This window comes from Cnephaeus nilssonii (assembly GCF_951640355.1).
Source record: "Cnephaeus nilssonii genome assembly, chromosome: 14".
NCBI lineage: Eukaryota > Metazoa > Chordata > Mammalia > Chiroptera > Vespertilionidae > Cnephaeus > Cnephaeus nilssonii.
In genome coordinates, this window is record NC_137085.1 from 22,301,028 (window position 1) to 22,313,318 (window position 12,291).

The window sequence follows — 12,291 nt, forward strand, 5'->3', positions numbered from 1 at the left end:
CAAGTGAGGTGTATTAGGTGTGCTTTCACTTCATTTGTGGATTACCAATGATGGGCAGCTCTTGTATCAGAAAATACCTTGTGAGTTGGCTGGAGTTTGAGTGGGGGAAGATGCTGGAGATGAAGAGATAAGTTGGAGTTAGCATGAAATCAGGGGTGGGGAACATGCAAATGAGACTCTAGAAAAGGTGGGCAGGAAACGGGGAGAGAGGCAGTGTGGCCTACTGGAAGAATATGGCCTTGGAGAGTGATACACCTGGGCTTTGATTCCTCTTTCATCCTTTAGCAGCTCTGTGACTTTAGGCAAATCACCCAACTTCTCTTCCTCTTTAAAAGAAGGCTAATAATCCTTACCTCTCAGCATTGTGTTGTGAATTTGAAGTGACATAGCCCATATAAGCATAGCAACCAACTCCTCTTAGTTCACTTTCTCTGTCCCTGTCACCAGGGCAGGCCCGAGAGGCAGGACCCAGGATAGAGATCCAGAGTGAGGTCATCACATAATAAGGTTAGATAGAGTGCAGGATGGTCAGGAGGAGCTGAGGACCAAGGAGCAGGAAGGGGGAAGAAGGAAAGGCAGGCCAGAACCCGTGGAATCGCTGGCTGGACCCAGGTAGAAGAACATCTGCCTGGATCACATTTCTCTGGAGCTTTGTCCTTCTCGAAGGTTCAGAACAACCTCCCCCTGACCCACCAACTCAGGTCTCTCTGCAACTTCAGACGGTGGCCACAGGGTTCATTTGGGGGTGGAGCCTGATATACCTCATAATTTTAGACTTCTTACGGTGTATGAAGAGAAGCCAAAGGCTGTGTTTGGCAGATGCACCTGCCTAGTGCTAGTGTGCCAGCTTCCTTTCTGGCTTTCCTTTTATTTTTTAAAATTCCCGTTCACCAGCACATCCTGATTTTTTTTAAAAAAGTTATTTTGCCTCTGCTCATTTTCAGTTCCAAGTGATCTATGGTTGTGATCCATGACCTCTGAGGCTCCTTGCCGTCCCATGATGCTGGGACTGAAAATCAAGTGGAGTTTGGCAGCTGCTTTCTGAGCCATCTTGGACACTTGCCATCTAAGAAGTTAATCTCATCCATCTTGCAGTCGGCCACTTATCAGCTCTTTGGAGACACTGCCAGTCTCCCAAAACACTAAAACGGTACGGAAAACTGTGCATTTGACCCCTTGGAGAATCACTCATCCTCTGTGTGGAGACACTGCCAGGCTCCAGAAACATGAAAAGGGTCTAAAATCTGTGTGTGTGGCCTGTTGAAGACACTCCTTCGCACCTCCACAGCCAAGAGTGCAAAGGTAATTGAGGTTTGTAATAAGGAGCCTGAGGGCTCACAAAAACCCACGTACTTTCTTTCCTTGATACTAACCAGAATTTGTGGCAAACAAATCTGACCAGTGCCTCCTAATACTCTGATATTCATGAAATCACATTTTCTTATGTGGATCCAAGATGTTAAAATAGCAGTGGTTTTACACGATCTGACCTTACATATGCTAGGAGCCATGCCAGGAGCTGGAGATACAAAATGATGAAACATAGCTTTTGGCTCAACGAGGCTTCCAGAGTCGAGGGAGGAGGCGGACACAAATAGTTGGAACACAGGTTATATGGGTTCTAATACAGATGTGTACAAAGGGCAGCATGCGGTACATCCCCGAGAGAGGAAAACTGAAGGAAAGGCTCCCCAGAGAGGACTACTGAGCTTCAGTATATGGAATAAGAGGGTTTGTGGTGGTTGTTTTTTTGCGTGAAGTTCTCAAAATTGACCAGCCATCCTAGGAATACAGTGTGGTTGCTTTGTACTATGCCAATCTACCTTAAGGTCTAACTGCTATAAGAAATCCTTTCTTTATCACTCACCTTGGTTCTCTGATCATCCCCTGACCAATGCACATAGTAAGTCTCACTTCAACCTGTGATGATAAGTTTCAGTAGCAAAGAATAATGTATTTATAAATGCCAACATCCTTGAAGACAGCCTGCTGCACCTGTCTCAGCTAGCACTGTGGGAGTCCAGCTGTTGCCAGACTAGGCCAGGGGGAAGGTGGCTCTAGCTTTCAGAAGATAAACAGAGTTTAGTAGTTGGCTGAGCCTTGAGAAGAAAGAGCAGGGAAGATACAGTGTCAGTATTGCCATCTAACGTTCAAGAACTTCCACAGCCTTTCCCCAACCTGCCTTCCCAGGTTTTCCCCATCCCTCCCATCGAGAAACAACAAATGACTCCTGCAATGAACACGTTGCCATCTTCTGCGCCTTGGTGCCCTCTGCTCCCTCACTCTGCCAACTCGCTCCCAGTGACTTAAAGACCCGGCCAGAGGACACCCTCTGAGGTAAGTTTCTCTAGGCTAGTGCCCCTTAGACTTCAAGGTGCATGGAGCCCTCTGCAGGTTCTCACTTGGAGGCCTTGATACATTGCAGATTTTGATTCAGCATGTCTGAGGCAGGGCCCGAGACTCTGCATTTATAACAAGGTCCTGGGGGATATAGATGCTGCTGATCTATGAACCACATTTTGAGTAGTAAGGCCCTAGGTCTCATTTTTCCTTTAGTCCTTTTGGAAACTCAAGCCTGTCGAAGCTGTTTTAAGGGAAACAATGTTTTACTCCAGCTCAAATACAATCATTTGCTATTCAGCAGTTGGTAAATTCTTTTGGTAGATATATGTAGGGTGACTGATGTCCTAGTTTGCCTGGCACTTTGGGGTTTCCTGGGACATGGGACTTGCTGTGCTAAAACCGCAAAGTCCTGGACATGCCAGGCTGAATTGGTCTCCCTACCTCTGGTGGTTACAGCGGGGTTACAACCTCCATACCAGGTGATGTGAGCTCATAGACAGAATTCCGTTATAGCTACAAATGTTTACTCGCTAGCAGATGCAAGAACAGCCCTTCAACTGCTTCTTCAGGCTTTTGGGAAGACCCATTCTCTGCCTTAGGCACTACAAGTGGCATTAGCCTGATAGGTTCTCTCTAAAGTAGATATACGGATATTATGGAGACGGAACCAGCTAAGCTTGCAGTAGGTTCAAGTGACAGCCTCCATGGAGAGAGACACAGGACCAAGGAAACACTGGGCCTCAGGCACGGCTCCAAAAATGTTAGACAGCAGCTGGTGAGGAGCCCTAAGGGTTTCAGAGCAGAGGACCCGGCCCCAGGTACAGCCAGGAAATCAGCTCTGCCTTACTCAAACTTATTTAAATTCAGGTTTAATTGATCTTGATGATATTTTGTCTAGAGCAGTGGTCGGCAAACTCATTAGTCAATAGAGCCAAATATCAGCAGTACAACAATTGAAATTTCTTTAGAGAGCCAAATTTTTTAAACTTAAACTTCTTCTAACGCCACTTCTTCAAAATAGACTCGCCCAGGCCGTGGTATTTTGTGGAAGAGCCACACTCAAGGGGCCAAAGAGCCGCATGTGGCTCGCGAGCCGCAGTTTGCCGACCACGGGTCTAGAGGGTGGGTGGGAGGTCATCTCAAGAAGCGACCACTACTCAAAGAGATCTTATTCCACATTGCACAGTATCCCAGGTACGACCCCTTATTGCAGGGAGTTCATTTCTTTATGCCCCGAGGAGCACACAAAACAACGAGACCCCCTGGACTTCAGAGAAGCTGCCCCGTGTGGGGACTGGTGCTGCACTGGAACCGCTGGAGGCTTTTTCTCAGGTGGGAGGAGGATCTCTTCCTGATGAGCCTCAGTTAAGAAAAGGTAAAAACCACACACTTCTCATTGTTTTTCTGGAGAAAAAGGCAGAAAAGCAACAGTTTCCTTGCCTCTAGGCCTTTCAGAAGAAGCCAGCTGGGGGATGGGCGGCTGGGCTGCTAGCATGGAGGCTCTGTGAACAGATTTTTGAGAGCAAATGTTAGCGTTAGTGGAGCTCTCATCCTCCCTGTGGAGTTGCGACCTCTGACACCAATTCAGCAAAACAACTTCACCTTTCACCTACTTTCTGCGTTTTCCTGCTGTTTGGTTCATCCTTTGTGTGCACACATAAGCAACTCTTGATGATTTTGTTTGTTCATACTGTTCCTTCCGCGACGAAGAGAAAGAACAGAGGTCCTCAGGGATGCTGTGGAAGTCAGGAGACCAGTAGGGGTTTGAGTATGTCTCTGTTGGAAGGGACCCCGAGGGTGCTCGGAGATTGTGGTTCAGAGTTTTGAAGACCCTTCATATCACAGATGAAGAAACTGAGTCTTGGAAAGGAGAAATGGCTTATTTAAGGGCGGCAAATGAGTAATTGGACCTGAAAGAAGGTTTTTTAATGCTGTCAATTAAAGTTCATGGAGTCTTAACAATTCCATATCCATATTCAAGCAGATCCTTGAATTCTGGTCTGTATGTCCTTGTGAGTGGCCATATGACCACTGCTGGCCTTATCTGGCCTCATTTGGTGATGGGCATTCACCACTGTCCCAGAAAGTGGGGCTTTAGTCCATGATTTCCTTAGGATATGATATTTTGATCAGCATTGTGTTTTGAACTCTCTCTGTCTGGATACATTAATTTCAATTAGAAATACACCATTATTGATGAATTTTCATTGAGAAGATATTTCCTGGAGTAAACTTCATTTAGCTTTGATCATTTCATTGTGGGATACCTAAGAACCTTTAATTTCTACAAGAGATGTGGCCTCTTCTCTGTTGTGTAGAACACATTTAGGAAAATGATGATCTGAACTATGGAATAATTTTTTTGTTTAAATCCTCACCTGAGGATATGTGTGTGTTTTTTGTAGAGAAAGAGAGAGAAACATTGCTGTGAGAGAGAAACATCTATTGGTTGCTTCTCATACGCTTCTGACTGGGGACCCAATCTGCAACCCAGGTATGGGCCCTGACTGGGAATCGAACCTGCAACCTTTTGGTACATGGGGCAGCAGTCCAACCAACTGAGCCACTTGGCCAGGGCTAGAATAAAATTCTTTAAAAGGCACATATAAATTTATTTGTTTTGTAAATTAAATGATATATAAAATATAATAAAGGAATTTAGCACTCAAAGCAACCAATGGAGGATATATTGCTAAGTGAGAAGAGCCATATTTATATAGCACAAATCAATTTTTTATTAATATATATTATAAATTATTCTGGGAAGATGTCTATAGATACATCTGGAAATATGTATATAAAAGCTCCTAAAGTTTATGTTTTTTTAACTTCCACCATCAAAGAGAGACCAGTTCTCTGATTCTAGTTGGGAGAATCCCAAGGAAGGACTCTGATTGGCCCACCTTGGGTTAAGTGCCCAGCCCTCACTTATCAAACTTGTAGGAGAAGACAAGGCCACATAAGAAGATACAGCATGGATAGGGGGAATGGTTCCCAGGAGGAGGGGCTCTAGGCAAACAGTCCCACGTGTGTCCAATACAAGAGCATGGCAGCAATTGTGTGGACAGTCATGCATGTTGATCAGTATGCTGGAAACCAGGAAGGAAGGGCTATGGGTTAGCATACCACCTTTCCTATTGTTAGAGCAAAGTCAACAAGTCTTAATTGAGAGTTGCTCCCTGGTGACTTGATCATTGTTGGACTAGCCTGCATCTGTTTACATTGTCATTTTTTCCTGCTACATTAACCCCAGGACCTCCAGCTCCATTCAGACACCCAACAGTCCTGACATTTCTCCGCCCTGCAAGGAACTGTTGACAGCTTGGACTGTTATCTTGGTCTTAATGACTGCTGAGACTTCATTTCCCAGAGGGAGAAGGGTGAGGTCACCAACACTGCTGGCCACCAGCAGCCTTAAGCTCCGATGGAATGTTTCTGGAGAGAAACGTGTGTAAGAAAAGGAGCCAGACACTGTTCCTTTCAGAGGAAGGCTAACTTGTCCTGGGAAGGTCAGCCGGATAGCAGAAAGGGAATGGGAGGAGCTTTAGCATAAAAAGCCTTAACTCTAGACCTGTCTTCCCCAGCTCTGGGGGGCACTCAAGTCAGTAAATTCCAGTTCTTAAGGCCGGTGGAGAGTCAGCCATTAGGAAATAAGGTTAGGGATAATGCTGTGAGGTATGGAAAGCATCATGATGTGAAGACCCAGACACACAATACAACATTCAGATGATGTGTTTAGAGTTGTATACTTGAAACCTGTATGATGTTATTAACCAATGTCACCCCAATACATTCAATTAAAAAATAAAAGACACAGACATGCCTAAGTACCCTTGATCCATCTCTCCTTGCTCCATCCTGACTCCTGGTTGATCTGGGCTTCCCAGCTGCCTCCCTTCCCCCATTTCTAATAGCCACTGGGCTTTCGGCCCACCATTTTCTTCAGGATTTATGCCTCTGTTGCTTTCCTCTGGCACATCGATGTTTGTTGGGCTCTCCCATGGTCCATGGACCTGTTGGTGGGGCCCCTCCTGTTCTGGAGGTGGTTCATCCAGGTGACATTGGGCAGCGCAAGCTGGCATCCCTCTTTGGCACCTGGCTCCAAGCTTACTGGTGCAGCTCTCTCTGGGAGGAGCTTCTTTCTCTTCTGGGTCCTGATAGTGCTATGTGGGACTTAATCCAGTCTATTCACTGGTGACTGCCTCCCCTCTAGACCAAGTCGGACTCACCTCTGTACCCTCTGCCTGTGGCATAGAGCTTGGCACAGAGAAAGCTTAGCCATGAATATCAAGGGATTAGGGAAGTGCTTACTGTTGTTTCTGACTGTGGCCTCCTTTTCCTTGCTCATCCTTTGGGTCCAGATGCAGCTCATGACCACACTCTTTCCCATTCTCCTTTTCCACCTGCTTTCTTTCCTTCCCCCACCAGTCTGACTGAGAGACAGTGTAGTGTAGTGGTTAAGAACGTGGGTCCTAAAATAAGATTATCTTGATTTAAATTCTGGGCTTTATTATTTATTAACTGTGCAACTGTTGGCAAGTTACTTCAGCTCTCTGTGCTTCAGTTTCTTCATCTGTCAAATGGGAATAATAATAGGATCAACCTCCCTAGGACTGCTGGGAGGATTAAATGTGTTAATATGAGTATTGTACTTGGAGTAGCATGTGGTAGATAGCAGGAACTCTGGAAGCATTTGCTGCTGTTATTGCTCTCTACTGTCACTGTTCACTCCAGTAAGGGTCTCTGACTTTGTTTCCTCCTTCGTTCTTGGGCTAACCCCCAGCTTATCCTCCCCTTGCACTCAGCTTTTATGCCTCAGTCTCAGCCACTGGCCCACCCAGCCAAATATTTGCAGATACACATTTCTCATCGGCTGACACTGAGCTGTAGCCCAGGAGACATCCAGCCTCCGTCCTTATAACAGTCAACATCGCCTCCTCTACTCTTGGTTCTTTCCTCAGGCCATGTTCTGGCTCAAATCTTGCCCTATTAATGGTTGATTAGGGAAGCTGTAAAGGAATAAGGTTTATCTCAGCTGGTAGACCTAGGGTTGGCAAACATTTTCTGTAAAGGGCCAGATAGTAAATATTTTATGGTCTCTGTCCATCATGGCCCTCCTCTCCCCCCTCCTTCTTCACAACTCTTTTTTTTTTTTAAATTGATTTCAGAGAGGAAAGGAGAAGGATAGAGAGATAGAAACATCAATGATAAGAGAATCATTGACTGGCTGCCTCCTGCATGCCCCCTACTGGGGATGGAGCCCGCAACCTGGACATGTGCTTGAACCCAGGACCCTTCAGTGCCCAGGCCGATGCTCTATCCATGAGCTAAACAGGCTAGGGCTTCACAACTCTTTAACAGTATAAAAACCATGCTTCACGTGAATGAAGGCTTGCCGTATTCAAAGAGGTCACAAGTCACATTCGGTCCTCAGGCCATAATTTGTGCACTCCTGTGCTAGGTAATCAGTGCCATGAGGGCAAGAACAAATCTGTCTTGTCACCTCTGTGATCTAGTGCTAGCCTGCACATGGGAGATCCTCTGTCAGTACTTTTTGAATGAACAAATAAATGAATAAATGGGTTCAAATGAGTCTCTGGCTTCCAAATTTAAGAGAAAGAGTCCCTGTGTAAATTCTATAGTGAATAGGAAAACCCTAGGGAAGGGTTTTATTAAGTTGGCTTCTTGCTGTATCTGCAGTTATCTAAGGGCACAAGGGTATGCCTGAACTTCAGTACGTACATGCAGTTCTATCCCCCTCTTCTAGCCAAGAACAAAGCTCCCTGCAGCCTTAGTTTCATAAGAAACTATACCAGCTTTGTGCTGGTAAATGTTCAACAACCAGCTACCCAAGAATAAGCAAATGATCCCTAATTTATAACATTTGTCAAATTCTATGGTGGAAATACTTCAACCATGGCCAATTTCATGCTACAAACCACTGAACTTGGAAGTTGGGAAGAGATACGTACAATCAGCTCTTTCTAGCAGAGGAATGCCATGAAGCCATACACTCTTTCCTGCTCCTCCTGCAGCCCTCAAGGCCATCCACCTCCCAGGAGAAAACTTGAAAGAAAGCTTAGCTCCCACAATCCTTGCCTCAGGATTAGGATCTTCTCTGAGTTTTGTTGGATGGGTATCTTGCCCTCCCAGACTTCCTGGACTTCAGCCTTGGTCTGCTTTGATCCCCAACCCCTGACTGCTCATCTGACCCCCTGACTCCCTGGAGTCTTATAGAACACAGATGGCCATGCACTTCCTGATCCTCCCTGGCTTCCTGGCTGTCAAATATCTGATGTGTTTCTGAGCACTGAAAAGCATAGCCACTCCACCTCCTGCAGGGTCTTCTGGTTCCCAGGCTGTGATCTGCTTTGGCCACCCCTTTCCGGTTCTTGCAACACACCTCTCTTAACTGCCAGGAAGTTAACTCTCATCCTACCGACTAGGAACTTGGTTCCCAGCTCAATTCTTCTTTCCCTGTTTTGGTCTCTGTCTAATTAGCACCATCTGTCTACTAAACCTGTCCATAATCTTTACCTCCATTGATTCACACAAAAAAAATCCTTACTGGGTACTTTCTGTGTGCCAGGCTGTGTAGGCACTGAGGTACCTCAGTGAGCAAAACAGGTAAGGATTCGCTGCCCTTGGGGAACTTACATTAAAGTGTGAGGAGACACATACCAACTAACAGGCATAATAAATAATCCATATATATATAAAAGTCTAATGTGCTAAGTGTCCATCTGGGTAATGATGTCACATCACGTAGCAACACCCGGCTTCCTCTCCCTAGCAACTAGCCTCCTTGCAATTTCTTCAGCTTTATAGCTAGATGGAAACATCTTACACTTTAACCAAATGTCTGTGAAGCGTTTTCCCATACCTCATCTCATTTAATCTTCACAGAAGTCCTGGAGTAGGTAGATAGGAGACTCGGTGGAATCCTATTTTCTTTTCATTAGCCAGAGATTTAGAAAGCTTAGAAACTTGACCCAACTGAAAAGAAGTAAGAAATGGTGGACCTTGAAAATGACTTCAGATTTTTTTGCTGCACAGAATATAGTCAAACACTGCTGCAGTTAAATATTTTACCCTTTGTTCTCCCTGTGTGATCTGTAATAATAATCTGCTTCATGTTGATATTTACTGCTGTGTTGCTGACAAATACCTGAAAGAGAAGTTGGGGTGCTTCACTGGGCTGGAAAAAGTTTAGCTACGTCAGAAAGCAAGTCTAATTAAGCAAATTTATTACACATATATAAATATAAAAGGCTAAGTTGACTTGTGCATGCACGATACTTATAAATCTCTCCTTGGCACCAATCACACTTATGTGTTCCATCTGTCATTGTCTATCGTGAATTTGGTTGACACTTCAATTATAGAGAAAGGGCGAATAGCAATATTAAAATATTTCTTCTAATTAATTTCTTTTCAATGTGCACGAATTCGTGCACCGGGCCACTGGTACTAGTATATTATAAAAGAAGGTGATAAGTATGATGGGAAAAGGGAGAAGGGAAGGATGGGTTCATGGTGCTAATAGGAGGAGGCAGTTAGAATGGCCTCATTGAGAAAGTGACATTTGAACAAGCCTTAGGAAAGGTTGCCTGTACTCTGATATACAACACGTGCTCAGCGTCAACACCTGGTCATATAGATATTGACACTGAGCACATGGTATGTATCAGAGAAACATGATTCTCACAGAGGGACTGTTTCCAGTAAGAGAGGCAGATGGTGTTGTGATTATATGGTTGGGCTTGGGTGTAGAAAACATGGCTTTGAATCCTTTCTCTGTGGCCAATGAGGGCAGCTATAGGGGTTAACCCAACTAGACAATGAGTTTCTCGCGGTCAGGGACTGGATCTGTGTTGTTCACCCTGTAGCACTGTAGCCTAGCATAGTCTGAACATAGTAGGCACTCTATTAATACTTGTTAAATGAATGAATTCAAAATTAAATCTTTGGTTTCCTTATTGGCTCTATTGTCCAGGGAAAATTCCTTTTTTCTTTATTGTCTAAAATTTTACATATGTCTCCTTTTTCCCCAATTGACCCTCTCCCCGCACCCCCCACCCAGCCATTCCCACCGCCCCAGTGTCTGTGTACATTGGTTCTCCTAATATGCAGAAAATTCCTTTCTGAGCTCTAGATTCTTCATGTGTAAAATAGGAATGTTAGTAATGATCATACCAGTACTCACCTCATAGTGTTGCTGTATGAATTGAGTTGTAATAATTTATAATGCCTGTAGAACACTGGGCACAGCGCCTTAGCACACAGTAGGTGCTTACTCAATAAATGTTAAGAATAGTCACTGTTGCTGTTAGAGTCAACATACAAAGTTAATGTTCTCCAACTAAGAGACACTGTTATGGAAAGATTCCTCGCTTCCTTGATAACTTGGTTCCATCCAGCAAGCCTGCACAGTGCCTGTTAAATCCTTTGAGGAAGTGTGAGAGGTGTGCATGGGGTAAATGGTGGGTAGGGTGGGGACTGGAGGAGCCTGGGGGCAGAGGAATGAGCCCAGGAAGTAGGACTGAAGGGTCCCTGTATACCACATGCAGGCACTCAGCCGGAAGTGGAGTTGCAGTGCCTATATAACACAGAGCAAGAGGTTGCATGGACCATTAGCTGAGATTAAGGAGAATAGTTGTTATTAAAATGGGGGCATCACTGGTGGGGTCTGGAGCCAAGGCCTAGACCCTGTGTCCTATGCCAGGATCTTTCTCCATCTTAACGTATTCTCTCAGCCATAATTCCCTGGCTTTCCTATCAGTCCCCAGTGTCCACTGGACTGACTCTTGCCTCTTTGATTGTGTCCTATCTGCTATCCTGTGTTTGTCTCTTCTGAAGCAGTCAGTCTGGATGAGGACCCCTGCAGTCTCTATGGGCACGGCCAGGGGGTCACTTGCTAACTCATTAGGAATGTAACCACCACCGTTGTCATTCCCAGCGAGTGTAGGCAGCCATTGAATGCTGTTACACAAAGGCAGCATCCCGACCAAACGGGCTCACACAGTAGAGGCTTCTCTTCCTACTAGGCTTCTGGCTGGAAGCAGATGTTTATGGGAGAGTGTTGTCATCAAATAGTCGGGCAACATTTGTTTAGGACCTGCTGCACATCTGTCCCTGTGATGTGGGAGACAGCATTTCAAAGCAGAAAAGATAATGGTCCTCATCAGAATCTCTGATTATTTCCTGAGGATTGATTCCTAGAAATAGCTTTATTTTTTCAAGGGGTAAGAACACTTTTAAGGCTCTGATACATGTTGCTGTATTGCCTTCCAAAAAGAATGTACAAATTACAGTATGGTAATTGTAGTTAATAATACTGTTTTACATATTTGAAAGTTACTAAGAGAGTAGATCTTAAAAGTTCTCATCACAAGAAAAAAATTTTTTTTTGAGACTATGTTATAGTGATGGATATTAACTAGACTTATTGTGGTGATCATTTTGCAACCTGTATAATAAAAGCCTAATATGCTAAGTGTCTGACCGTTCGACCAGTCACTATGATGCTCCAACCAGTGGTTTAGCTTGCTGCTGGGGTCCAGCCCATCAGGACTGGGTGAAATAGGACAGACACTCCTTGAAGCCCTCCCTCGGTCTCTCCCCACCCTGGTGCACCAGTGGGGTCCCTTGGCCTGGCCTGCACCCTCTCGCAATCCGGGACCCCTTGGGGGATGTCGGAGAGCTGGTTTCGGCCCCATCCCTGCAGGTCAGGCCAAGGGACCCCACCGGTGCACGAATTCGTGCACTGGTCCTCTAGTGCATAATAATATTGAATCATGCTGTACACTTGAAATTAATATAACGTTATATGTCAGTTATACCTCAATTAAAAAAAGATGTACTTATTCACATACCCATTCATTGCACGTGATTATGTCCATTTTATCATACCTTTGCCAGTAGTGGATATTATTAGAAGATTTTTTT

The 12,291-nt window shown here is 44.9% G+C and overlaps 1 protein-coding gene across 1 annotated transcript in view; it reads left to right on the top strand.

Moving 5' to 3' along the window:
- Positions 1 to 12,291, top strand: part of ABCA1 (ATP binding cassette subfamily A member 1) — a 330,657-nt gene that overhangs the window by 80,397 nt on the left and 237,969 nt on the right. The window contains exons 3-4 of the mRNA XM_079790446.1: positions 945 to 1,302; positions 2,191 to 2,337. The gene's annotated coding sequence lies outside the window, so the exon portion shown is untranslated. The remainder of the gene's footprint in view (positions 1 to 944; positions 1,303 to 2,190; positions 2,338 to 12,291) is intronic.